The following is a 27,380-nucleotide window of genomic DNA, read 5'->3' as shown; positions in this document are numbered from 1 at the left end:
AAGCACATGAGTGAAATTTTTTGCTAGCACAGAGCATCACACTGCCTGGATTAGGCGTTTCACAAATTTTTTTCTTGCCAGACAGGGTTCATGGATATACGTAATAAGAAAAGTTGCATTCTGGTGTGAGTCACTAGTTCTGGCCATTGCCATACCTTTTGTCTGCAATTTTTTTCGAATTCTCGTGTTCACAAATCATTATGAGTTCAGCAAAATGTTGAGGTAGTTGTCATGGCACTTCTTTTGTTATGTTATGTTTTGTGGGGATTCAGGGTGTCCAGAATAACGTAGTTTATTCATATTTATTCATTTGTGCACAGGAAAGAATAGTTTGCTTTTCATGGCACAATATATGTCGCAAAGCTGCAAGTTGAGAACATTTTGGTGTCAGGACCACAGGTCACAAGCATCTCCTTTTGGTACCTCTGAATATGGGTCGGAAATGAATGACGTGTGCTACCTCTATTGGTTGAGTAGACCTGCACATCATTCATGTAGACAGCCTTCCTCTGGCAGGAAGTGATGTTAGCACCAGTGTGGGCTGCCAAGGAACTAGTATTCTTGAGGCCCCGCTGTTTTTTGTACGGTTACAGAGGTTTAGAGACAGCGTCATCAGCAACGAGGAAATTCTATAGGCAAACTCACGTTTATCAGCAGTCACCTTACTAGATGCATTCTGGGATGAAGCGCATTTAAGTGGCTGCATTCTGCAAGTCGCTATTCGTTCAGCCTCACAAACACAAGTTTGCCTACATGTGCTTATTTCTGCATTCGTGAGCAGGGTCTCTAGAGCAGCTTTGGGGTCATGACAGTGGACATGATATTCTCGAAGCTGTTCGACTGCTGGATGCATCTTTTCGGGGCACCAAACACGTTGATGGCATTGCCGTAGTCTGGCTGCACGGCATAAAGCTGGTTTTGGACAGGCCAGTGCTCCTGGAGGTCGCTCTTGCGAATGTCGCGCCACTCCTTGCCGTGGATGATCTGGTAGGTGGGCAGCAAACTGATATCGGCAGCGCTGGCCAGTTAGGTGCCGGGTCGAGCCATTCCCACACCGCTACCCACACTGCCTATGCTGTGCGGTGAGTGTGGCTGCTGCTGCTGCTGAGGGCTGGCACTCCCCGACCTAGGGGTGTTTGCGGCCGAGCAAGGACAGGTATAAAAACAATTGGCGATTGGTTAGTTGCTCGGGACATCCAGTGGCACAGCTGGCATGGCATGGCATGGCAGGCAGGCAAGCAGGACCTGTGCCTTGCTTAAGACAGGTTGTACGTACTTTGTGAACTCTGCTCCGATGTCAGCAGAGAATGCTAACAGCCGTAGACAAACTGATGATCATGACATTCTTGACGCTTTGGCCATGGTGCCTTAGCTAAACATGTCCGAAACGTGGGCCACACTGTTGTCTTTATTGCAGCGGAGCATTGCAAACACTGAGCACAGTTTGGATTCGCGTGTGCTTGGTGCCCACAGGAAGCATGGATGGTTGTAAGCATGAAATGGACCTTCATCACACAGCAAGTACTGCTTCTACTCATTCTGAATACATCGCCTTTTGGGATGGGGCTAATTATTTGATGGTCACCAAGAGTACGGAAATGAGAACTGATTTTCCTATGGAGTGTGCATGTGATTCCTTTCCGTTTTTCTTTTATATAGTGATTCACACCAAAGCTTTGGCTAGTGGTTCCAGCAGCATAAATTGCCAGCAGAGTTGATTAACATGGCGAAGTTTAGTAAAAGACCATTTGCATTCGTTGGCTTCTCTGCAAAGCTTTTTTTTCGTCCAAGAGACCTCATTCACTGATGGCACTGTCGCTTTCATTCTTCGAGACGGAAAGGAGGAGACACCCCCTTGATCTGCGTAAACTGCGGACGGTCACCAGCTGCTGTCCTTACCCCTTTTTGTCTGTACATGGCCCTCAGTGTTGGAATAGAAAAAAATCGCAGTTTCCATGAATGCTGGAAGAGGCTACTGCATGAATGCTGGAATGTATGTGTTTTTGCTCTCTTCGCAGTGGTAAGTACGACCGAGCTTGAGTCATACTTTTTCTATGCTTGAGTACCCAAAAGTGCGCTGTTTTTGCGCTCCGCGCGACATTTCCCGCGCCTTTCCTCTGCTCATTACCACAACCTCTTCGTAAGGCTAACCGAGGCCGAGCTCAGTTTTGCTAGTGCGTTTTGCTAGCTCATGGAAACAAAAGGTTTTGTTCGGAAAAATCTTGCGAAGAAGCCAACTTGAAAGATCCTATAAATTGTCAGTTATCATATATTAGCGGAAAATGCTGCTTGCGACTGATGTTCAGAGCTACCTTTGATGTTAATTAAAGGGGTTCATATGGCACTGCTTTTTTTTCTTCTTAAAGAGCTGCTTAATTCTCTTCTGACAGTTTCAAACTCATATAGTATATATTTGCCAAACGCTCTTGACCATCAACTTTAGCTACATACTCAGGGCTTAATGTCTTCTTCGAGTGAGGAGAGGACCTCTCATGCGTGTAGTATCTCTCTCTGTCTCAGTATATATACATATGAACTCTGGCCGTTTGAATCACGGCTCGCGGTAACGAGCTGGCGACCATCCTGCAAGTAAGACTGCTGCAAGTGGAATTTGTTCTGTCAGTTGTTCACCCCTGGTGGTCTTCTCTCAACACAAGAACTATTGGAACAAACCTCGTCACACTGTTGAGTTCTGCATTTGGCGTTCAAGAGGCCCTGCTCAGACTTGGAGCCCTGCGTGTATATCGATGTGCAGGCAGGTGAGCGTGCGTCTGCACTATGTGACAACGTGGTGAAACACCCAGTTCTTTTAGCATGTTCTGGACTTTCCTCTCCACTCTACGCTCAAGCATTTGCATACTGGAAATAATAATTGTCACCAAGAAGTTACTCCTAGCAGTTTTTTATTCAAGGCAGCCTTCCTAGGACTCTCTCTCTCTATGTCTGTGTGTACACACACGCGCACACACATACATACATACATTCATACTAACACACACACACACACACACTATAATTAAGCAGGCTAGTTGGTTACAAATTTTTAGGGGCAACAATGCTGAAGACGGGGATGAAAAAGTAGTTTTTTTGCCATTCATGAAGAGCCTGGAATGAGCGAAAGCAAGCCAGGCACTTTCTTTTCACCAAGTGCAGCGTGCAAGGCTGTCACCAAGTGCAGGAAGCAGGAGATACGCAACACAGGAAGCGCGTAGCACGGCGCGTACACATTTTCCACTATGGTAGCTAGCGGCGACACCATAAAGCTGCAGAACCATGCAAAGATTTATTTATTTATTTTATTTGGAATAATGCCAACCCCAGAGGGGTCATTTCAGGAGAGGGATGAAAAAAAGAGAAAAAAGGATAAAAAAAATAGAATGCAAATATACATGATGAAACAGGGTCAACAAAGCGTATAAGAAAGAACTGCCTTTTCAGCGAGCGCAATAAATTTTTCCAATGTTGGCTGCACGGTAATGCATGGTTGCAAAGCGTTCCATTCGCGTACGGACATCGGAAAATAAGAATACCAGAACGAGTTGTTATTGCAAGAAAATTCCTGTATCATATTTGAGTGTATGTGTCTGGTTTGGCGCGTATGTCTTAGATCTAAAAAGTCTGAAAAATTCAGTTGGAATGAGTTGTGAAGAAGAAGATAGAGAAATTTCAAACGCTGCAGTTTTGCTCTACTTCCCAGAGTATGAAGACCAGCGCGCTGTAAAAGCTCTGTGGCTGAATCGAAACGACCGTAGCGGTTAAATAAAAAACGTGCAGCTTTTCTTTGGACCATTTTCAGTGAGTAGATATTGTCTTTTGCGTGTGGGAACCATATAATATTTGCATATTCTAAGGTAGGTCTGATAAGTGTGACGTAAGTAAGGCGTTTGGTTTCAGTAGTCGCTTGTCTCAGAACTCTCTTGATAAAGAACAATTTCTGCATCGTCGTGTTAGTTACCTTTCGCACATGCGCTGTCCAGGTAAGGTCAGAGGAGATTAGAACACCAAGATATTGATGTGAAGTGACACGGGATAGTGTGGTCCTGTTTAGGGAGTATGGAAAATCTAGTTTCCTTTTTTTCTTCGTAACACACATTGACACTGTTTTATCTGCATTAATACACATATTCCATGTGTCGCACCATTGTACAACTTTCTTCAGAGCACTATGTTGAGTTAACCGGGACTGTGAGCTATATGCATTGGCTCATGCGGCCTGGACGTATGCAGTCAGCGGTGAATGTCTATGTCCGTCTTATCGTATCGGGAGGAGAGCACAGTATCATTCGGCAGCTTGCAGCTGTGCTTGGATTGTTGTCTCGACATTCGTATAGGAAATGTCGGTGAAAAAAACGGAGCTTGCGCACGAGCGCTATTTCCTTGCAGTACAACTCTGACTATCTACTGTGGCACTCTAGCTAGTTCAAGTCTGTGCGCTTCTTGCACAGACAAGTATTTTCTTTGCGCTAACGTCGGCGGCGAAGCTAACGTTTAGCCACGTCTTCATGCACACGTCCACACGCGTTACCACGCCCCTCCGCGTCTGTACAATAATACGTTCTTGGCGGAACAACTCGACACTTACGTTACGCAGCGTCGCCAGACAATCGTGGTCGAAAGAGTCATGCAGTATCGCCTCGATTTAGTCGTTATCGATAGCTGCTCACATGTTTTCTTTCTTTTTTATTTATTTGAGTGCACTAACTCATCGCTCCCGAAGACTGAGGTAGGCCTTCCAGACTGCCTTCATATAGCAGTACACACCTCGAATGTGCTGAGAGTGAAAATTTGGGGGAGCAACGCATCATCGTCAGTCTACGCACCTTTTCGTCAGCAGGACGCGGCGTGCGGCTGGTGGCGCATGTAGACGCGAGCCCTGCACTGGCACTTTGGAGTCCGTATCTACTGGTGGGGAAAAAACGGCCTGTAAAGCTGTCTTCTCCTTAAGTTAGCGTGTATGGCAGGAGAGCACCACGGTGTGCGCGAGCTGTGCCGGTTAGTCCCTGCCCCATTAGTGGGTGCACCCTGTGCCTGCCCGTCTTAGCATCTGCTGGCGGTGACGGGCGCGAAACGCCGATGTCCGACATATATCGGTACCGCAACCGCGTCAGGTTTAAATGTTATAGATGAACGCGGGCTGTCTAGCTAGCAGGAATAAAGAACAACTCCGGCAGAGACAGTCATCTCTCTCTCTCTCCCTCTCTCTCTCTCTGTATATATATATATATATATATATATATATATATATATATATATATATATATATATATATATATATATATATATATATATATATATATATATATATATATATAGTAAAAGCGTAGACCAACGTTTGAAACGCTTGAAACAATTTATTGACGTTTCGACCGTGGAACGGCCTTCGTCAGAATGTCTGGGTCGAGAGTGATGGCACAATATATGTAGGTAAGAACAACTCACAGGATAACAGAGCCAAAAAATTCGATAAAAAAGCACGATAAAAACATCAGGCGCATGTCTAAAGAACGATAAATGAATCACAGTGTCAATCACAAGACGATAAATGAACCACAATACACAACAGTTACTTTGCGAAATTTAGTCTATCTGCTGTGTTAGCTACTTATAATAAACATGGCAATGTACTTTACTTATACTCAGTCCTAAGATGATCAAATGAAAGCACAGGAAAATTGAGTTCCATACCCTCTTAATGCCCAAATATTTCGCGTTTAGTTCAGTGTATTCTGGTTCGTCATCAGTTTCTTTTCTAGATTTAGTAATAGATATTCCTTATACTGATTATGCTGCTCATTGCCTCCATGTGTTTCATTGATCATGTGTAACTTCTTCCTTCTTCATTCTCGCTGTTCAAGATGGTCACTTGTCATCTTAGGACTGATTATAAGTAAAGTATACATTGCCATGTTTATTATATGTAGCTAACACAGCAGATAGACTAAATTTCGCAAAATAACTGTTGTGTATTGTGGTTCATTTATCGTCTTGTGATTGACACTGTGATTCATTTATCGTTCTGTAGACATGCGCCTGATGTTTTTATCGTGCTTTTTTATCGAATTTTTTGGCTCTGTTATCCTGTGCGTTGTTCTATTGTGCCATCACTCTCGACCCAGACATTCTGACGAAGGCCGTTCCACGGTCGAAACGTCAATAAATTGTTTCAAGCGTTTCAAACGTTGGTCTACGTTTTTACTACTACATACCGTGCCAAGATTTTCCCCTTTTTTTGCTGCATTATATATATATATATGTATATATATGTGTATATATATATATATATATATATATATATATATATATATATATATATATATATATACCTTAACAGGCGAGTTGCTTATACATTTTTAGGGGCAACAACGCTAAAGACGGAGATGAAAAAGTAGTTTTTTACCATTCATGAAATGCCTGGAATGGTTGAAAGGAAGCCCGGCACTTTCTCGTTCAGCGAGCTCAAAGCGAGCATATGCGTGCGGGTAATTTCGGGCGCCACTATTTCTGAGTCGCTCGTATAAATCGCTTTAGCCGAGATCCCGAAATGAAAAGCAGCAAACTTTATCTGCGCCGAAATAGAACGCTGCATGGTTGCGACATTTGGCACAAAAGAAGAGGAGGTTCAAGAAAGCGTACAGTAAATGTTTCGGCAAATGTGTGAATAGAGAACAAAACGAAAACGCAGCCCGTCACTTTTGTGCACCGCGCTTCGCATAAAGCATCTTCAAGGGCGGTGCGCGCAATAAAGTCTACAGCTGCATGTCCTGATGAGCTTCTCGCGCTTATTCACGAGCTCGCCTGCCTTCGGTTCGAGCTTTTCGTTTACATGATTTCTCGCTAAGGTAACAACAAAGGGACAACACAGCGGACAAGACGTCCGGCGCCGCTGCTGTTTTTCCTCGGTGGACAGTTATCAACGATCCGTCTACCTACACATATATACTTGCAGCTGGTATTGCTCCAGTAACACTTGCCGTGGGTAAGCAGGGCCGTTTGAAAGGGAGTGCTCGCCATTTGAAAGATGTGGGAGTCGGAGACTGGTGTTTTGATTAGTAGCCGAAAGTGCTCTAACCTTGGCGATTGCATCGGGATTGTTGAGGCTGTCGACGGGCATCTTCGTGGTGGTGAAGTAGGGCTCCTTCACGTGCCGCAGGTACGACCCGATGGTGATATCACGCCTTGGCTTCGCGGAGGGTGTGATCAAGGGCGTAGTCCTGTAGGTCTGCGAGACCACGCGGTGCGAAAAGCAAAAAAAAAAAAACGACAGCAAAGAAATTATGTAGCGTATTAGATGGAGCCTTAAGAAAAATTTTAAAGCTCACCAGATAAAACTGGACTATATGATCTGCACCAGTTTCGCAAACTGCGCGGAAGTATCTTTTGCTGTGCACGTCGCCAGACAAGGGTGACATTGTGGTCTGCGAAGGCGGTCTTGAAGACCGACGAAAAAGAAATTTTGACTATCATCGTTGTCGACGAGCTTTCTACCACTTCACGTCTCGAAATACCAGCCGCTTCGAACCAGATGGGGGGCGACCAAAGCAGCTTTGTTTGCTGATGCCTTATAGCGTATTCCAATCGGCTATCCGGAGCAAGTCTCCTTGCTCCACGAAACCGAAGAACGTGTTTCAATGGGCGATTTAAATTGAGGTAAAATGTTTTGATAAGGTCTTTAAACGGTAAGGTCTTTAAACTCCCTAGACCCCTTACTCCAATCGGGTCGCCGACTCGAGTACGCCAATACGCCACTCGGCAAAAGCGGCAGCATCTCATGCTGCATGCTCTGACTGGTACTTTATTGCGCTATGCATCAGATGTTGTCGCGTTCATCATCTTTCATCCGTTCGTTCTGCGCCGCGAATGTTTGCCAAGGCCGCTGAAGATCGGCCGAATGCTATGGCTCTTCAAACAGCGAAAGGGACGTTGCGAATGCAGTGAGAGCCGTTGTCCTACCTGACCAGTACAAAAAGAGCAGAAATGAACGCGTCTGTAGCGACCCTCGCGACAGTGCCGGCCACGTGCAGTAGAAGAGGAAGTGGTGCCAGGATGTGCAATAGGTGAAGCATTTTCTTATGGTGAAGAAGAAGAAGAAGAAGGTGAAGTCGACGGAACGGAGCGGCGGCACCCGCGAATGTTAATGGCGCATTCCAGCGTTCTGTGTAGCGCTGGTGCCACCTCTTCTTCCTCGGCACGTTATCCGTGCTGGCCACGCGGGTCTCTACATATCGAAAGTGGCGAACCAAGTCGAGCGCATTGTGCAGCCAAAAATACTGGCTGATCACGGAAGCTCCTCAAAACTCGAGTGGCAGCTACCCCAATCTTTGAGCCATCTTAGGATGCGCTATGCATTTCTCTCATTCGAATCCAAAATGGCGGCGATGTTGACGTCAGCCGCCGCGGTGGCTCAGCGGTTATGGTGCTCGGCTGCTGACCGAAAAGACGCGGGTTCGATCCCGGCCGCGGCGGCTAGAATTTCTTTGGAGGAGAAATTCTAGAGGCCCGTGTACTGTGCGATGTCAGTGCACGTTAAAGAACCTCAGGTGGTCGAAATTTCCGGAGCCCTCCACTACGGCGTCTCTCATAGCCTTAGTCGCTTTGGGACGTTAAACCCCATAAACCAAACTAAACCAAACCGATGTTGACGTCGAAACCAGCGCGGCTTTACACGGCTACGGGCGAAAGCGAGATAGTGGGCCACGCGTCGCTGAGACCAAAGAAAAGCAGGCGGTTTGCCTTCTAAAAAATTTACATATCGTGACAGACAGATACGTAGTGTACGGCTAGTAGCACCTGTGACTCGACCCGGAAATGTGCCACGCCTTGTTAATCATTCCATACTCTCACCTGCTATAGTACGAGATACACTTAATTTTTTTGTACCTTTATTGACACAGCACACAGAAGTTACAAAAAAAGCACACACAAAAGCGTTACTGTTCACTCAAGAAATGAAGGTGTGCTGGTAAACGCGAAAAGATAGAAATCAAAGAAAAAGTGAGAGCGAAAAGATAGAAAGCGAAAGAAAAGGTGAACGCAAAAGGATAGAAAGCAAAAGAAAAAACGAGCGCGAAAAGACAAAACGCAAAAGAAAAAGTGAGCGCAAAAAGATAGAAAGCAAAAGAAAAAGCGAAAAGGTCGAAAACAAAAGAACCAGAAAAATAGAAAAGTTAATGCGCTGTGAAGGAGCCTTGTCGCATTGTCCTCTCAATTGTAGGCTCGCTCCTCACAACCGCTATTCATGTCGACACCAGCCCATTGGCCGCCTGGGTACTGGAGTCGCTCTCATCAGTCAGTAAAGTTCCTCGCTCTCTCGCCATGTGTGTCCCTGCACATCCCTCATCGCGGTTCCACGCGATCCCTTAATCCTGGCACTCAGTAGTGTCCAAGGTCATAGAAAAAAAAAGAAAGCTCTCTCTCTCTCGCGGTGTCAGGCGCACTAGGCGCAGTCCTCGCTCCACGTCTCCTCTCGAAAAATGTTCCACTCCGGCAGAATGAAAACCCGCCGCCGCGTTCCATCGATGATGATGAGATCCGCGCTGGGTCTGGCAGCTTCGTTGAAGCCGCTCTGCGCTGCATTCCGTCGATGAGGAGAAATAAATCTTGGCTTCGGTAGTCTCGCTGAAACCGCTCTTTGTGGCATTACTTCTCTCCGTGGAGTGTTGCGCAGTCGCCGCACCTTTAGTGGCGGCTGCGGCCTCTTCAGCTCCCCACTCGCCACCACCATGAACCATCTCGGGGCATCCGGCTCGCGGCTACTTGCTTGGCTTCTGGTAACTACTGCATTGCCGCCGTAGAGAAGGCCTCGCTTGCAGCCAGGCTCACGGCGAAGTCGCTTCTCCCTTGTCCTCCTGCACACCCGGTTACTTACGCCCGAGGACGCTTGCACCAGGGCCGTCGTGGTCGCAACGAGCGGGCGTCGGCAGGCGCTTGGGGGGAGAGCGCTGCCGCAGCTCTGCTGGTCCGCCAACCTGGTCCTCTGGATGCGGGGTGGCTGCGTTCTTCCTCGTCGTCACGCTTAAGCCTCCTGGTGTTGGCGCCCGGAGGAGGCGAAGACCGGCATGCGCCGTCCAGGACGAACGCGATGGTCGCCTGCAGGCTCTCGATGGGGTTGACCTGCGCCTCGGTCTTCAGCGTGCCCTTCTCGCCGATGTCGGGGACCCGAGGCGCGCCGCGGCGCCATGGCGCCGGGCCGAACGGCAGCTGCAGCAGGAGGCGCGACCGTCACCACCACCACCCAGGCTTGGAATGCAGCGTCAGCGTTCCGGGCCTGCAGGGGTTAGGCGGTGCGCGGGCCCTCCATCTGCTTCAGCTTCCTCGTCGTCGTCGCCGCTTCTGCTGCTGGCGATGAAGGCCCAGCAACGGAATTTTCACGTCTCTGAAGATGCTGTCCCATGCTGAGTGGCTTGAATTGTTCCTTACGAATCACCAAAGCTGTGGAGAGCATAATGCGATTTCCGCGTACCGGCCGGGGAGGCACTACATTTCAGCTCGTAGATTTTTTATTTTTTGTTTCACAGATGCGAGCGCCGCGTACTGGCAGAAGTTATCGCAGCGCGGACTAATACTCACTTCATTTTTCTCGTCTATGTTCTAGGAAGGATCGAGAACAGTGACACGTGTTCGTACACGATTCGTCCTATCCTCTTCATTTCTTTTTCTTTGATTAAAATCATTATTGTTATTGCTTTTATGAGACTTTTGGCAGAAAACACCTAAGGGGAAGGTTTGCATGGATGATTTGAAAATCCCAAGAAAAAAAATTTCTTTGTGTTTGAGGCGGCCCCTCCCAAAACACTCGCAGAGCTGCGAAGCATTTCATGCTCAGAGCTTTACAAGGCCTCCCTCACTTCGTCCTGATAGGTTCGCACATATATGGCACATAAAACGCGAAGCTTAGGAACAGGGGAACAGCTATAGTGTATCCTCCATTCTTATGTGTTACCTTGACTTATCTGTGCTAAAGGTATGCCACAACATACATCACAGAGCGATGTGATTTCGCAACCAGTCAATGCACCCACCACGAAGGTGAGTTTGATCCTTCCCTTGAGATGCAACAAATTTTGTAGAAATCGCTTCAGTGGTTGCCGAAGAAAATGTATTTCGCTGTTTTCATTTGTTTAGGCATGGCCGCCCGAGCTAGACTTATTCGTCTCGAAGAATGTTCATGAACATGTACCAGGTATCGCATCCTGGAAAGGTCGACATGGATACTGAACAAGTGGAAGAGAAAGGGAGCCCTTGAAACAGCAGTCAGAATGCGTATATACGGAACAGCGGCATGATCGTCCTTGAAGACGAAGAAAGCGAGTTTAGAACAGGACAATGCGTAGTGCTCAGGCTGCGCTATATGGCTGTTCCAGTATACCATAAAAACTGTCGTCAAAACAATATTTATTTCTGCAGGTACCTAAGAAGCTTTATACAAACACCATCGTGCAAGACTTCAGGTTGTGGGGCGTTTTGACGCCTAGCACACCCCTCGACGCCTGCCAGTGAAATTCGAAATGAAATGAGATTAATCCGGTGCTTTTTGAATAACGTTCGCCAGTGCCCTTTGCGCGGACGTTCCCTGCAAAGAACATGAGCTATGCGTCAATAAAACAATTTTTGTTCAACTAATCGCTAATGCTCTTTTCGGAGCACGAGCCAAGGAGGGAGACGACGAAAACGAGGAAAGAGTTGCAGCCAACCGTTGACGAAACGTGTCATTTTTCTCAATGTTTCTCCGCTACGCTCAGCAGACATCCTCTCAGTTAATGAAGAAGAAACATCAATAAAGTCCCAAACGTATACCCATCTAGAGACTTTACTGATCAATGTGCTGTATTGGAATCACGACCCAAGCACCTAGACGACGAAACCTCTTTCTTCTCCTCTTCCTCTTCCCCATTGCGGAGAGCTGGCCAGATATTCATCTTTTCAGCCAACCTATCTGCCCTTGCAATCAATAAACTCTTCTACATATACCACTTGCAGAATTTCACGCGAAGTCCAAGCCTAGCAGCATTCGAAAATACATTGGGAACGGAAATCAGTCATTGTTATAAACCACGAAGAAAGCGGAGAAGACATTTTGTGCTATTTTGCTGACACTGTAAACTCGATCACCAGATAATTTGCCTTGAACTAGCTAAAGTGCCACAGTAGAAAGTCACAGTTGTACTGCCAGGAAATAGTGCTCGTGCGCAAGCTCCGGTTTTATCACCGACACTTCCAATACCAATGCCGGCGAGTGGCGCTATCCTACCCCTCACGTCATTTCAGCAGGCCTGATGCGAGTCCGACATTATGTACAGCGCGTCGGAGTTGTGGCGTCCAGTGCATTCGCCACTTCCTCCAATAGTAACGCGTCGCTACTTTTCACCTTAAGCCCGTTCACCTGCTTTCCCTCGTGCACCACCGCAATGGTGCAGATGCCTTCCTCGGTTGGACCCGCTGCATCCAGGTAGTAGACGCCTGTCTTAGTCCCGTAATAATTTTGAATAAATTTTGCCCTGGCTTCACGCCTCCCCTGATTGTACTCCCAAATCAGTTTTGGGGGGAGCGGCTCAACAGACAGTGTTTTTCCATGCCTCCGGGATGTCGACTCTGCGTTAGGTGGTGAGGAGCAGCGCGAGATGAAGGTCCCGAAGGACTTGTCGGACGGCGCCGGACACCGACAGCCTGGAAATTTAGCTGGTTCTGTGGGCCTCAATCAGCTCCTCCACCGAGTTGTGGACACCAAGTTCGAGCAGACACTCAGTGGCTGCTTTGGCAGGGAGTCCTAGCGCCTTTTTAAACGCCATCCCGACACATCGCGTTGAGGTTTTCGCGGTCTCTCTTCCTCAGCTTGAGGTAGGGTGCCGCTTTCACCACGCGACTGACGATGAACGCCTGAGCCAGGCGAACGGTTTCTTTTTTGAGATGTCCACCATGCTTGCCGGATATCCTGCCAATCATCCTACTAATTTGTTCGCATGTGGACTTTATTTTTTGCAAGGCCGCCGCATTGTTACCCCGGTTATTAATTTGTAATCCCAATACCCGAGGCGTCTCCACCGCTGGCATCTGGTTGTCGTTAACGTAATTTTGCATGTTCTCACCTAAATTTTTTATTCCTTTTAATGTGTAGGAGTTCTGATTTGGAGTTCTCTCGGGGAGGCCCATGAGGGCAGCGTTATAACGCAGCGGAGAGATAACTGCTAATTGAGGCGTCCCTCGGGTTCCCATCTCGATGGTGTCGTGGCGCACAGGCTAACTCGAACCAGGGCTTCCGTTTGGTAGCGTGTTTAGTCTTCGGACTGAGGAAAGACTGAAGCTTCGAAGTTTGGGAAAAAAGAAAAACAAGAGGTTTAATGACCCTTTTAAAAAACTCATTTACATACTGAAGATTAGAAGAGCAAAGGATCAAAAATTAAGAGTTCATAACGTCGAGCATCTGGATGAGCCTTTTCGACGAGGCCGAGAGCGTCCTTTCACACTCAGCACCGTCCTTAAATCCTCTAAGGTTCCGCCCCTCAATCAAGCGGAGGGCAATTCAACACGAGGCACATTTCCAAAAGATGGGCACCAATCAAGTTTGCATAGCACTGTAGCACGCGGAGTCACTCGTTGCAGAGTAAACCCGTGGGAACGGGAGAGGAGAGATCGCAAGTACGCTGCGAGTTCCTGCAGTGCAGCAACAGGGGTGCAAGCGGCTCCGTCTCACCGAAAACACATGTGGTTCTTGCGCCGCCCGCGGGCCTCAACTGCAGCGACGAGCTGTCTACGGTGTCGTCGGCTCCGGACGGAAACGGGTAATCGCTTCGGCTCCGTCCCTTTCATTTCCCCGAATGGGCGCCCTTGGTTCCGTCCATCGTCGGTCGCTGCCCCGGGCGTCCTTCGCCGGCAAGCTATCCCCAACCAGCGAAGCGTGACAAAATACCGCAGACACTTTCTCAGCGCGGCATCCTTCTTTGGAGTCTTGTCAAATGCGGGTCGCAAGCTGAGTCATGACAATAGGCACGAATTTTCCTTTGCCAAGTCTGATATAAGGTTTCCTATTTTCTAAAGAGTTTTGTACGTGTCTGAATGTTTTCTCGCCGCAATTGGTGTCGCTCAAATTCACAAGAATTTTGCTATGTTTAACGTCGTGAAAAGCCCCCTTCAGGTCCAGGGACAAAGTAGCCATGTGCGCCGGATTCCCATGGGGGGGGGGGGGGGGGGGGGAGGGTCGATGACTTTCCTATTGATCTGGAGCAGCACGTCTTACGCTGATAAATGTGGCTGCAAGCCGAACATGGAGGGCGGCAGCAGCTCATGCTATTCCAAATAATTGGAGAGCCTTTGCCTCACTGCCGCCTCCATGAGCTTACCGGCGCAGGACGTGAGAGATATTGTTCTCAAATGTTGTACGTTTACCTTTTTACCGGGTTTGGGGATGAACGTCGCTACAGATGTTTTCCAGTCGTTCCGTAACTCCCCCAAGTGCCAGCATCCGTTGATGCAGTCTGTAAAATCTTCTAGGAGGTTTGGCAGAAGGCCGACCGTTATCTTGTCATCTTCCGGTGCTGCCTTTCGCCTCATCTTCATCAGTGCGGCTTTGATTTCCTCGACGGTAAATTTTGCGTCAAACTTTGAATTTTCCTCTCCAGTGTATGTCCTTATCTCCGCATCATCTACAGTCGTACATAAGTACCTTGCTCTCAGTTTGTCGGTGAGATTGTTCGTCTGTGCCTTGAAAGTCCTGGAGTGCCCTCCTTAAATTTCTGCTCTGTTCACCTTTGGTATCATTAGGCTCAATGAGGAACCTGAGGAAGCTTCTTGTACCTTTCGTGCTGAGGGTACCTTGTAGCGAATCGCATTTGGATATCCAGTTGGTTTTGGCTAGAGACCAGGCGTACTCTTCCGCTTGTTTGGTTAGCTGGGCAATTATAATTTTAAGCTTATGGTTACGTTTTTTCCATCTGTTATTTAGAGATCTCCGGGCTTCCCACAAGTGTAAGAGGTGGTTGTCTACTGCCGGGGTGCCGTCGGTGGTCTGAAATTTGCGCGTGAAGCGAGTTTTGGTTTCAGTTAGCGTTTTGGCCCAATCCTCATAGCATGCAGCGTCGACTACCAGTGCCGGGGATTACACTTCCCTGAACTTGGTCCAATCGGTTAGGCAAGCCTCTCCTCTCCTTTTCCGTAATTTATTTGATTCTAATGCGATTTGTAGGGTGCAGTGGTCACTGCCGAGAGTTTCTTCTGTATTGTGCCATTCGTAATCTTTTTCCGGACTAGCGAGAGGTCTGGACACGTGTCTTGAGAGACGCTATTTTCAGGGCAAATTATCTGGTGATCGAGTTTACAGTGTCAGCAAAATAGCACAAAATGCCATCTCCGCTTTCTTCGTGGTTTATAACGATGACTGATTTCCGTTCCCAATGTATTTTCGAATGCTGCTAGGCTTGGACCTCGCGTTTTTTTCTGCAAGTGGTATATATAGAAGAGTTTATTGATTGCAAAGGCAGATAGGTTGGCTGAAAAGATGAATATCTGGCCAGCTACTCCGCAATGGGGAAGAGGAAGAGGAAAAGAAAGAGGTTTCGTCGTCTAGGTGCTTGGGCCGTGACTCCAATACAGCACATTGATTAGCAAAGTCTCTAGATGGGTATACGTTTGGGACTTTATTGATGTTTCTTCTTCATTAACTGAGAGGATGTCTGCTGAGCGTAGCGGAGAAACATTGAGAAAAATGACACGTTTCGTCAACGGTGGCTGCAACTCTTTCCTCGTTTTCGTCGTCTCGCTCCTTGGCTCGTGCTCCAAAAAGAGCATTAGCGATTAGTTGAACAAAAATTGTTTTATTGACGCATAGCTCATGTTCTTTGCAGGGAACGTCCGCGCAAAGGGCACTGGTGAACGTTATTCAAAAAGCACCGGAGTAATCTCATTTCATTTCGAATTTCACTGGCAGGTGTCGAGGGGTGTGCTAGGCGTCAAAACGCCCCACAACCCGAAGTCTTGCACGATGGTGTTTGTATAAAGCTTCTTAGGTACCTGCAGAAATAAATATTGTTTTGACGACAGTTTTTATGGTATACTGGAACAGCCATATAGCGTAGCCTGAGCACTACGGATTGTCCTGCCTGCGCATTACACCTACCGTGGCGTGCCCCAGGGCGGTGTCCTTAGCCCTACATTATTTAATCTGACTCCCATCGCCCTCCCTGAGAACCTCCCCAACACCGTCCAGGTGTGTATGTACGCCGATGATATCTGCATTTGGGCCTCCTCTGTGACGCGTCCCCAGGTGCGTGCAAGACTTCAGCGGGAAGCATCGATCACTTCTACCTATCTCCAGAAGAAAGGTCTCAGCGTTTCACCGGAAAAGTGCGCGCTAGTGGCATTCACACGTAAATGTATGACTCCATATCCGGTACGCATCGACGGTCAAGTCATTTCTTACAGTAAATCTCATCGTTTCCTAGGGATCCTGATCGACCGCAATTTATCATGGAGCCCGCATTGCACTCTACTGAAAAAAAAGCTAACATCTATCGCTCATTTACTTTGATTTCTGGGAGGGAAATCATGGGGCTCGTCGGTCCAGTCAATGCTGGAGTTGTACAGAGCTCTATTTGTGGGATGCTTTCGGTAGAGTACACCTGTACTCTCAAACACGTGCAAAACTAACATGCGTGCCCTCCAGTCAGTGCAGGGTCAGGCCCTTCGCACATGACTAGGTCTCCCTCGGAGCGCATCAACACTGGGTAGCATTGCACTCGCCAAAGACCACCCGATCTCTACTTATATTGTCCTAGACTGCTTGCGAATGCACATACGTCATATCTCAAGGATTCCACAGCATCACCTTGCGCCTTTACCACTGCAGAGACCACATTATGCATTTGCGAAGGTGATAACGACGCAACAGTCGTCGATCCCACAACAGTTCACCCCGGCAGCACTACCTCCCTCTCCTGTGTGGTGTACGCGGCTCCCATGTGTGCGCCTTGCTATTCCGGGGATAGCGAAGAAGTCAAATTTATCGACGCCAGCCATTAAGCAACTGACACTGTCCATGCTCCACTTCGAATATTGGGACCGTACTCACGTCTATACGGATGGATCAGTAACCTCTACTAGTTCTGCTTGCGCTGTGGTCGTTCCTGCGCGACAGACTCAAATTCACCAACAAATTTCGCATCGGACTACCTCTACTGGAGCAGAGTTGGCCGCACTTCTTGCGGCGGTACAGTATATCTCACAACAATCACCTCAAAAATGGGCTGTTTTATGTGATTCAAAAGCTGCCCTACAATGTCTTCAATCTGCCTTGAGACATAGCGACCATGAGCAACTTATAGCGGAGATACGATATCTGCATCACCAGGCAATCGAACAAGACCATGAAATCATCTTCCAGTGGGTACCAGGCCATAGCGGCATTGTTGGTAACGCCTTAGCTGACGATGCTGCTCGATCGGCTCACGAGACAACCAACACTGTCCGCATACCACTGACAAGAGCTGACGCAGCAAGGCACCTTCAACTGCTCGCCCGAAACCTGACTGTAACGTCGTGGTTTGCCCCTGGAGGTTGGACACTCCGCTCGCATCACTTCAACCTCTTGCTCCAACATCATATACCATTCGGCCTCCCCCGCAGTGATACTACGCTGTTCTGCCGCCTGTGGCTGGGAGTGGCATTCACAAACGCCTATTCCCATCTCATCTCAATGGCTGACTCTCCTGCGTGTGGCCAGTGTGGTTGTTACGAGACGATCAGCCACCTCCTCTGTGACTGCCCTCGTTTTGAGCGAGAGCGCGGTTGCCTAGTTGCTTCTCTGCTACGCTTGGACTCGCGTCCTTTAACAGAGTCTAACGTTCTGGGGCCTTGGACACAACCTTCCAGACAACGGAAAGCGTAGAAAGCGCTCCTGAATTTCCTAAGGGACTCGGGGTTGCATTCCCGCCTATAATCTTTAAGTTTTCAGTGCGCGCCCTCTGTCCCTGTGACATAGTGGTCGCTGGTCACTTAGAAGACTCATTTCCTTGCCGCTCTTTTTCCTTTTTTCCCCTTTGTTCCCCTCCCCAAGTGTAGGGTAGCCAACTGGGCATCGCCTGGTTAACCTCCCTGCCTTTCCGTCCTTTTCTCTCTCTCTCTCTCCTGTTCTACCCTCGCTTTCTTCGTCTTCGAGGACGATCATGCCGCTGTTCCGTATATCCGCATTCTGACTGCTGTTTCAAGGGCTCCCTTTCTCTTCCACTTGTTCAGCATCCATGTCGAGCTTTTCAGGATGCGATACCTGGTACATGTTCATGAACATTCTTCGAGACGAATAAGTCTAGCTCGGGCGGCCATGCCTGAACAAATGAAAACAGCGAAATACATTTTCTTCGGCAACCACTGAAGCGATTTCTACAAAATTTGTTGCATCTCAAGGGAAGGATCAAACTCACCTTCGTGGTGGGTGCATTGACTGACTGCGAAATCACATCGCTCTGTGATGTATGTTGTGGCATACCTTTAGCACAGATAAGTCAAGGTAACACATAAGAATGGAGGATACACTATAGCTGTTCCCCTGTTCCTAAGTTTCGCGTTTTATGTGCCATATATGTGCGAACCTATCAGGACGAAGTGAGAGAGGCCTTGTAAAGCTCTGAGCATGAAATGCTTCGCAGCTCTGCGAGTGTTTTGGGAGGGGCCGCCTCGAACACAAAGAAATTTTTTTTCTTGGGAGATTTTCAAATCATCCATGCAAACCTTCCGCGTAGGTGTTTTCTGCCAAAAGTCTCGTACAAGCAATAACAATAATTATTTTAATCAAAGAAGAAGCATGAAGAGGTTAGGACGAATCGTGAACGGACACGTGTCACTGTTCTCGATCCTTCCTGGAACATTGACGAGAAAAATGAAGTGAGTATTAGTCCGCGCTGCGATACCTCTTTACGGAGCCGCCTGCTGGAGCTTCCGTTACGACAGCTTGGTCTAAGTCTGTCAGCTGGGGTTGCTCTGTCTCTTGGGGCTTCCTCCCTTGGGCACAGCAACTGGAATGTGCTCTCCGCCATGCAAAACTTCCTTACAGACACTAAACGGCTGCCGTCTTAAGCTCTGCTCTTTCTCTTGATCAATATTTCTCTGGAATGAAAGCTTTCTGAAACGTGGAATATCTAGCCCCGTTCTCTATTTCAGTCACCGATCTCACAGCATTTGTTTAGCCTATTTCAATTACACATCTGAGATCCTTTCATTTATTTCCTAATTGCTATTATTATCATGATTATTTTATTTTTCCCCACCATTATTTTCTTGTTTAACATTTTGTACACCTATCAGTTGCCGCCTGTGTCTTGGCCAATCCCCCGCAGTGGGTATGCGCCATTATCTAGAGGACAACAACAACAACAACAACTTCTGCCAGTACGCGGCGCTCGCATCTGTGAAACAAAAAATAAAAAATCTACGAGCTGAAATGTAGTGCCTCCCCGGCCGGTACGCGGAAATCGCATTATGCTCTCCACAGCTTTGGTGATTCGTAAGGAACAATTCAAGCCACTCAGCATGGGACAGCATCTTCAGAGACGTGAAAATTCCGTTGTTGGGCCTTCATCGCCAGCAGCAGAAGCGGCGGCGACGACGAGGAAGCTGAAGCAGATGGAGGGCCCGCGCACCGCCTAACCCCTGCAGGCCCGGAACGCTGACGCGGCATTCCAAGCCTGGGTGGTGGTGGTGACGGTCGCACCTCCTGCTGCAGCTGCCGTTCGGCCCGGCGCCATGGCGCCGCGGCGCGCCTCGGGTCCCCGACATCGGCGAGAAGGGCACGCTGAAGACCGAGGCGCAGGTCAACCCCATCGAGAGCCTGCAGGCGGCCATCGCGTTCGTCCTGGACGGCGCATGCCGGTCTTCGCCTCCTCCGGGCGCCAACACCAGGAGGCTTAAGCGTGACGACGAGGAAGAACGCAGCCACCCCGTATCCAGAGGACCAGGTTGGCGGACCAGCAGAGCGGCGGCAGCGCTCTCCCCCCAAGCGCATGCCGACGCCTGCTCGTTGCGACCACGACGGCCCTGGTGCAAGCGTCCTCGGGCGTAAGTACACGGGTGTGCAGGAGGACAAGGGAGAAGCGACTTCGCCGTGAGCCTGGCTGCAAGCGAGGCCTTCTCTACGGCGGCAATGCAGGAGTTACCAGAAGCCAAGCAAGTAGCCGCGAGCCGGATGCCCCGAGATGGTTCATGGTGGTGGCGAGTGGGGAGCTGAAGAGGCCGCAGCCGCCACTAAAGGTGCTGCGACTGCGCAACACTCCACGGAGGGAAGTAATGCCACAAAGAGCGGTTTCAGCGAGACTACTGAAAGCAAGGTGTTTTTCACATCATCGACGGAATGCAGCGCAGAGCGGCTTCAACGAAGCTGCCAGAACCAGAGCGGATCTCATCATCATCGATGGAACGCACCGGCGGGTTTTCATTCTGGAGGAGTTTTTGGAGAGAAGGCATGGAGCGAGGACTGCGCCTAGTGCGCCTGACACCGAGAGAGAGAGAGAGCTTTCCTTTTTTTTTCTATGACCTTGGACACTACTGAGTGCCAGGATTACGGGATGGTGTGGAACCGCGATCAGGGATGTGCAGAGACACACATGGCGAGAGAGAGAGAAACTTTACCGATTGATTAGAGCGACTCCAGTACCCAGGCGGCCAATGGGCTGGTGTCGACGTGAATAGCGGCTGTGAGGAGTGAGCCTACAATTGAGAGGACAATGCGGCAAGGCTCCTTCACAGCTATTAACTTTTCTATTTCTGCTTTTCCTTTTGTTTTCGACATTTTCGCGTTTAGCAGCACACCATTTCGTGCTCGCTTTTTCTTTTGTTTTTTGTCTTTTTTCGCGCTCATTTTTTCTTTTGCTTTCTATCTTTTTGCGCTCACTTTTTCCTTCACTTTCAATCTTTTCCCTCTCACTTTTTCTTTGGTTTCTATCTTTTCGCGTTTACCAGCACACCTTCATTTCTTGAGTGAACACTAACGCTTTTGTGTGTGCTTTTTTGTAACTTCTGTGTGCTGTGTCAATAAAGGTACAAAAAAATTAAGTGTATGTTGCACTTCAGAAGGTGAGAGTATGGAATGATTAACAAGGCGTGGCACATTTCCGGGTCGAGTCACAGGTGCTACTAGCCGTACACTATGAATCCGTCAGGATACGTAAATTAGAAGGCGACCGCCCGCTTTTCTGCGGACTCAGCGACACGTGGCCCACTTTCTGGCTTTCGCCCGTAGCCGTGTGAGGTGAGGTGAAGAAACTATTTCCGCCAGAAGAAGACCCGTGCCCCTCCGGGTCCGCACGCAGGCGTCCAGGGAGCGTGTTCGCCACCTGAACATCGAGAGAGTGAGTGAGTGAGTAGAAACTTTATTGATTTATAAGATTTAGCCTGCGGTGGAGGTCTTCTTCAAGTCTTCTCTTCAAGTCTTGAGGTTGCCTCCTTAGCCTTGGGTGGTCCCCTAGTCCAGGGCTCCACTGAGTCTGGCCACCTCGCTTGCGTGTGCTATGAGTGCCCTTTGAGAGAGAACAAACTCCGCAGAACTGCGCATGCGCGCCCAGAGAGTAGGTGGAAAGGAGGACGGTTGGCGGATGTGACGCCGGAGGGTTTTTCGGTTTTATGTTTTTGCGGCATGTAACTCTCAAACCCAGACGCCTAAAATTATGCCGAGGCTGGCCGAGGCCAGTATTGCCAATTTAGCGGTTTTCCGGCTAAATTTGGCGAGTTTTTACACTATTTAGCGGTAGAAAATCCTGTATTGCGGGAGGCGGATTTTTTAGCGGTTTTAAGCCTTGATGGCTGTTTTTTTTAGGTTTTGGCAAATCTGCCTTTTATTTCCGAATATTAAAGCTTTCTTAAAATTCTACCCTCATCTCTGAGAAAATGTCGTCACCATGCCGCTGTGAGCGCATGACGTCACTGCGATGGCTACAGTGGCGAACAGTGGAACATGCATTGACTCAATTTCTGCGGCACTTTTGAGCGTAATCCTCGAATCTGCCGGGCGAAATGGGGCCTGTGAAGTATGTACAGCTGAACATTTTCAAATGTAAACTGAGGAACAGGTTCTCAACAGAGATGACGAATGCCATTTTGGCTATTCGAGTCGAACTCTGGTGGCAGGGTAAATGCTGCTCAATCTACGAACTCCCACCAAATGTAGTTCAAAAGACCGGCACTAAAAAGATTGGTGTACGCTCGCAGCAGCGCTAGAAGCCCATCTGGACCTGCCACCAGCGGTACGAGTAACAGTCGCTTACTGATGAAGCACACATCTTTCTGAGATTGTACCTCGAGTCAGTCACGACTCGGCAGTGTCTAGTCAGTACTTTACATTTTTTAAACCTTTTTAAAAAGTACTTTTTTGAACTTTAGCGCATAGTACACCGTCTCTAGTGATTAGTCGGAAAAGAAAAACTGCTTTCTGTTCTTTTATATTATTAGTTATATTTGTTTACACACTAAATAAAATGTACAAAAATAAACTTTTTGTCACGAAAAATACATTTGGCGGTTTTAGCGGTTTTTGGGAGTTCCTGTCGCGGGTTTTCTATTTTTCAGTTGGCAACACTGGCCGAGGCCGAGGATGGCGCGCGTTTCAGAGAACGGGCGAACTCGTGTACGCTCCAGCGCCTCGTTGCGCTATCTGCGCTTTCGTTTCTCTCTTATGAATCGGCCCGCTGCTGTTTTGGTAGATGCGAGCTCGGTGAATTTTGCTCTCAGTTCGTGGTTTAAGCAGTCCTACCTTCAACCTTTTCCAGACTGAGGTGAGTGCTGTCAAAATAATTCATTGTGCACGCGCGATGCTGTTTCGTACTTGCCCGCCAACTAGATAAAAAGTGTTCGTCGTCGCTCTGTCATCGCCTTGTGGCTTGTTGAAAGAGCTGCTGCACGACTGCGCAAGTGTGTGACGGTCTCGATTATTAATGCGGCGTCTTCTGATGTAAATTTCGCGACATCGTGCGAGTGAAGGCGCGCGAGAAGACCGCGGAGTGGCGTCGATGAGGTCGTTTTTTCGCGCTTGAAAGGACTGTTGCATGTTTGTTACTGTGCACCTATAGATAGTCGGTTGCCTCTAACGAAGGTTTGTCTTTTTCAAGATTCATCTCCTTCGATCATGGCCTCTGTACAATTTGGCCGCAGCTATTATTTCTGTGTGTGCCAGCGTAAACGCGCTGGACTGTGGGATTTTACTGCCTTCCTCGCAGCTTCAGCAGATGGGGTACGTGACTTGCGCTATGGAAGCGTCGGGATTCCCGACAGGTAGGTGGCGTTTACCTGTGCGGACCAGTTGTATGTTTTCCTTCCTTTTTCACGCGGTGCTGCAATGCAGGAGATCAGCTTCTTTGTGATACTTCCGAAGAGCGAAAGAAGGGGTTGCTGGCCAGCGGGGAGCCTAAGTTTAAATATGAGCTGGCTCAGTGTGATAAAAAACTGGCGTACCTCGGAGTGCCACGAACCTTCTGTAGAGCATGAGACTGCAGCAACGCATTCATTGTGCTTATCCGCTCAGGCCCGTCACTGCCAAGTAACTCATGTGTAAGGCGACGGATGCCGCAAGGAATACGCGACTTCATTAGCCTTCAGCTAGCACTAGGTCGATGCCCATGGAAATATTTATCGTTTTACAACCGAAATAACTGCATTGGTATAATTCTTTGAGTTTGTTTAAACATTTGGGATGCCTGTCCCTACCATAGTTTCCCAACACTTGTTCTGTGTGCTCCAATGCATTCGAGGAAGCTATGGGAAAGATTTCCAGAAAAAAATTAATGCATTCATAAGTAACAGGCAGTGCGTGCCTTTAAGCCGCTGCCAAGGGCACTGAGAGGGTATTCAGACAAACCAAAGATGACGCTGAGCCAGCATGTCTTTTGGAGGAGAGCTAGCGGCCGCTGTGTGGACTTCACGTGGCTGTCAAGGGACAAGGCAGCAGCTGCTATAACCACTTTCCAGCGCAGTTCATCCATGCAAGCAGCATGTGCAGCACTTACTGTATCAGTGAATCCACTACACTGTTTCGTTTGTTGTAATTAATTGTTTTGGAAATGCACATCTAGTGCATTTACGAAACAATTAATTCGTGTGTGTATCAACCAGCAGCTACCAATGTCGTTACTTTGTTTTTCTGCTGCAGCAGGAGCCCTCACTTGCTGTACTCAATTCTCTGAGCGAGTTTGTTGAATTCATCTGTGCAAACTGGCCGTGTTTGTAGCATTACTCTGATCTTCAGCGTGTGCCTTTGCTTATTTGCAGATCCTTCCACCAGCAGGATTCTACCTTTACCTCATTACCACAGTGAGCCGAGATTGGTATGGCGTAATGCATACTTTATCTGTTTCCACAGGTTCAGAGCGTGCTCCTGGTTAAGTTTTAAAAAGTTCAAATTTTTGAAAGCATGCCCGCAATGTATTTACTTTTATTGTGGGGTGAGTATTTTGGCACCTCTGCATTTTACGGTACGCTGTTGTTTGAAAAGTTATTCTGAGCACTTTCGGCTACATGATTTGCAGAGAGAGAAGTTGGGGAAACACCAATGTGCGTGTGCAGTTCCTTGCCAGGTTCACAATGAATGGAAGATTTAGGCCTGCGCAAATCTGCACTGGATTCGTAAGCATGCAGTGTGCCATGTAAACAAGCTAGACTCGGACTCCTTTCAAAGCGGGGGTTTTGAAAATGGGCTCCTTGGAGTACTTTTTTGGTTCCCGAGATCAGTCTCCTTTCTCTGCCCTCTTCCCTTTGCCCACTTTATTTTGGGACTGATTAATAGTATGGCTACTGATAGCAGGATATTTCACTGTTCATCCAGTTGTTACAAATAGCATTTGGGTATTTTTGTCCATGTTAGGTAGGAAGGTGTGAAGTCGGGACACAGGGTTCCGCAGCAACTTGAGGACCCTTGTTCCATAGGCATGACCCTTGTTCAGTATGAGCACTTTTACAACTGATGGGTGCCTACAGAAGTGACAATCTTTTTTTTCTTTTCCTGCGGCCCTGCTCGCGTTTATGATCTGTGTTATCGAGTCAAACACTGTCCCGAATAAGAAAGAAATGTTAATGCGGTATGTGGCTGGGCTAAGTAACATGAGATCCTCTATTTATAATGTTCTCATCAAACAAGGGAAAGCAATAGAAAAACAAAAAATCTTGTTTGAGCAAATTTCTGGGCCAAAGTCTCACTAATGGCACATAACACATTGAAAACATGTAAACAATTAAAAAGAAAATGTTGTATGTCGGCAGAAAAAGCGCATTTGATCTTACCTGAAGTGTAACAGCATGAAGTGACATTCGTCGCGACGTACTGTACAGTGACAACGGCAATTGCCTACCGTTGCCACTGCCACTGGTACACCCGTGTGAAGCGAAACTTGGCAGCAGAGCGGCGCGTTCAGCAGTGTTGCTTGGTTGTGGCTGCTTCAGTGACCTTGTGTTATCAGACACCTGCACTAGTACACTGCACAGTGGTGCCTAATTACATTTCTGAGGTGCTATAAAATGTAATAAGTGAGAGGTGCAGCCTATACTCCCTTCAATTTTCCACAGCTCCTACCAAACTTTCAGTGAATTGTGTATGCATGTTAGCAGCTTGCTCGCTTAAACCATGCTGAAAACACAAACTCTTCTTGTAAAATACGTATCATTGCTGGGCTTGCCGAAGTGAATTGTGGATGCAGCTACTGGGAGCAGTGAACTATTGTCTTTATTAAATGCTGGAATCCATGCCTTTTGATCCAAAGGGGTTCGGGAATGGCGAATGACCCGACAAACAACGCAGGTTCAACAAAAAAGGTGCCTTTATTATGGCAACGTAAAACAAAGCACAACATAAACGCCCGCGCCTGCGCGAGTTCGAAAAATGAAGCGCCTAGGCTAGGCAATGGTAACCTGTTCGAATAGGCATAAAGAAATTGGACATAAGCGCCCGAGCACACACTTATGTATGACGCAATCGGGCAAGCACTCCCGCCGTCAGTAGTCCTCTCCCCGCGAAAGAGCCCCTGACCTTCCCTTTTTAAAACCAGGGCTATGGCCGCCTCTGTGCCTGTTCCGCATCTCTGCCTTTCTCGTGCCGCTTGATGCAACGCGGCTATTTTTAGTACACTCTATACGTAAGAAGGTGAATGCGTTATCGTGCATCCGACACGGGCACGCTCCCGACTGCTGGAGCCCATGACTGGCGCACATGCGTGCGCTAGCGCAAGCAGATGTGATAAAAACTAGTCACATTTGTACCCGCAACACCTTTTTCTGTTGGCTACTTTGACGAGCCATTTTTTTTCGGGTAATGGGCGATAGATAGATACAGAGAGGGCGGAAAGGCACGGATGTTAACCCACATTCTACAAGTTCTACAAGCGTTTTTGGGCCTTTTGCAGGGAGGGTTTGTTGATCAGATGTTCAACATTGACCCGCCTCAGAATCTCAGTCTCCATGCAAGGGATAAAATTAGCTTGAGGGTTGATTTTTTTCAATTGCGCCTGCATGCCGGAGTACTTGCCAGCCATGTTGCTTGCATTGTCACCAGTTGAAGAGGTGAGATAGGTAGTCCTCACCTTCATTAAAATAGACCTGGCCGGTATCACCACAGACCCAGCAGAGCCTGTTGAAGTCACTGAGCCATGTGGGTAGACATGTAGGCGGTGTTTATGGTTAAAATGCAGATGATGCAGTGTCAGTTGTTTGAGAGCAGGCAATGATACACCAGATTTCTTAGTAATTCCCGGAATAGAGAGGTGTACCCGAGGTTCATAGACTCCATATGGGTGAGCATGGTCTTGAAGCATGAGTGAACTGCGAAGGAAGATAGGCACGATGAGCTTGAATTACTTTTGCCAATGCAGTATATGGTCTGAGCATTGGAAGAGCTTCAAGATGATGACTCGGAACTCGTGTGAGGTGCCGAATGTGTGTTCTCATGGTTTCAATAGCAATGTATGAAGTAACGGGATGCCCCCCAGCGACAAAAATTGTGCCTGCTGTTGAGGCACATTTAGGTAGTCCAAGGCAGATTTGTAGAGCACGCGCTTGAACACTATGAAGTGTCTGAAGGTTTGTCTTTCTAATATTGCTTAAAATGGAAAAGGTATGCCGCATATATCCCAGGGACAGCGAACGGTATAGTAGAAGCATCGAGTGCACAGATGTGCCCCAGGGCTTTCCCCCGAGGAAGGAGAGAATATGAACAATCGCTGTCAGTCTCTTTCGCATGAGGTAGAGATGGAGACTCCACGACAGGTTCCCATCGATAATAGTGCCAACAAAGCGGTGACTTCTCTCATAGGGAATGGCGTTGCCATTAATATATATGGGGTAACTTGTCATTTTTTTTTTTCGTGTGAATGCCACGAGGGAACATGTCTCTGTCAAAATATTTAGGCCCTGCTGACGAAGGTATAACGTCA

The 27,380-nt window shown here is 48.0% G+C and overlaps 1 protein-coding gene and 1 pseudogene across 3 annotated transcripts in view; one reads left to right on the top strand and one right to left on the bottom strand.

Moving 5' to 3' along the window:
- Positions 1-27,380, top strand: part of LOC149353465 (uncharacterized) — a 196,194-nt gene that overhangs the window by 25,307 nt on the left and 143,507 nt on the right. The window lies entirely within an intron of this gene.
- Positions 743-27,380, bottom strand: part of LOC149353463 (uncharacterized) — a 184,211-nt pseudogene continuing 157,573 nt past the window's right edge.

Source organism: Amblyomma mixtum, chromosome 3 (genome assembly GCF_055824585.1).
Source record: "Amblyomma mixtum isolate Tamu chromosome 3, ASM5582458v1, whole genome shotgun sequence".
In the NCBI taxonomy this organism is placed as follows: domain Eukaryota; kingdom Metazoa; phylum Arthropoda; class Arachnida; order Ixodida; family Ixodidae; genus Amblyomma; species Amblyomma mixtum.
Note: the sequence above shows the minus strand (reverse complement) of the source record. Positions and strands in the feature narration are given on the sequence as shown.